Below are 881 nucleotides of genomic sequence, written 5' to 3' on the forward strand. Positions count from 1 at the left end.
GCAAGTCAGTATCTGAATACACTAACAATAATTCAAACGTAAATCTCTAAGGACTTTCCTTTACAGAGTTCATATCCTCCCTCTATGTGAATGTTTATTTATTTATTTATTTATTTATACAAGAGTTGTTACATACTTGTACAGCCAATAGCACTCATAGGGTTTTGGACAAGTCATTAATCCAAATTTTTCCCTAGTATACTGCCCTCCAAATCTTTAACAACCAGGTACCCATTCACTGCTGGGTGAACAGAAGATACAGTTAAGGTTTGGTGCCCAGTAAATCCTCCCCGGCCAGGATACGAACCCAGGCCAAAGTTCGCGAAGAGTCAGGCGAGTGTTACCACTTCAGCACTGGGACTGCTCTCTCAAAAGGCCATGCAGACCCACATCGTGGAAAAGGGTACAATGACCGATTCCAGTTGAAAGGCTGACCCAGACTTGTATAAGGCCCTCCAAACATTACCAACATGCATGCAACGTTGCAGGAAGCTGACCCAAAAAGTCTGCATGGCTTATAACCTTGGACAGACTTTGTCTTTAATAGATAGATGGGGTACCATGAGGTACCAGTTTATTGATCTATCTGTATGTCTCTCTCTCTCTCTCTTCCTCCTTCCCGTTCTCCAAGTCTCCCTCCCTACCATTCTTTCTCCCATTCTCCTTCATTCCCCAACAATCTCCCATTCTCCCTTTCCATTTTACCTCCCTCCATTTCTCTCTACATCACATTTACTGTCCCTACAATGTTCCCCATTTCCTGCTCTGTCCCTCCCTACCAATCTCCCTCCTCTACCATTCTCCCTTCCAATTTTCCTCCTTCACATTATCTTCTCTTTTCATTCATCCTTTCTTCCTTCCAGTCTCACTCCCTCCCATCC

The sequence above is a fragment of the Procambarus clarkii genome, unplaced genomic scaffold (genome assembly GCF_040958095.1).
Source record: "Procambarus clarkii isolate CNS0578487 unplaced genomic scaffold, FALCON_Pclarkii_2.0 HiC_scaffold_124, whole genome shotgun sequence".
In the NCBI taxonomy this organism is placed as follows: Eukaryota; Metazoa; Arthropoda; class Malacostraca; order Decapoda; family Cambaridae; genus Procambarus; species Procambarus clarkii.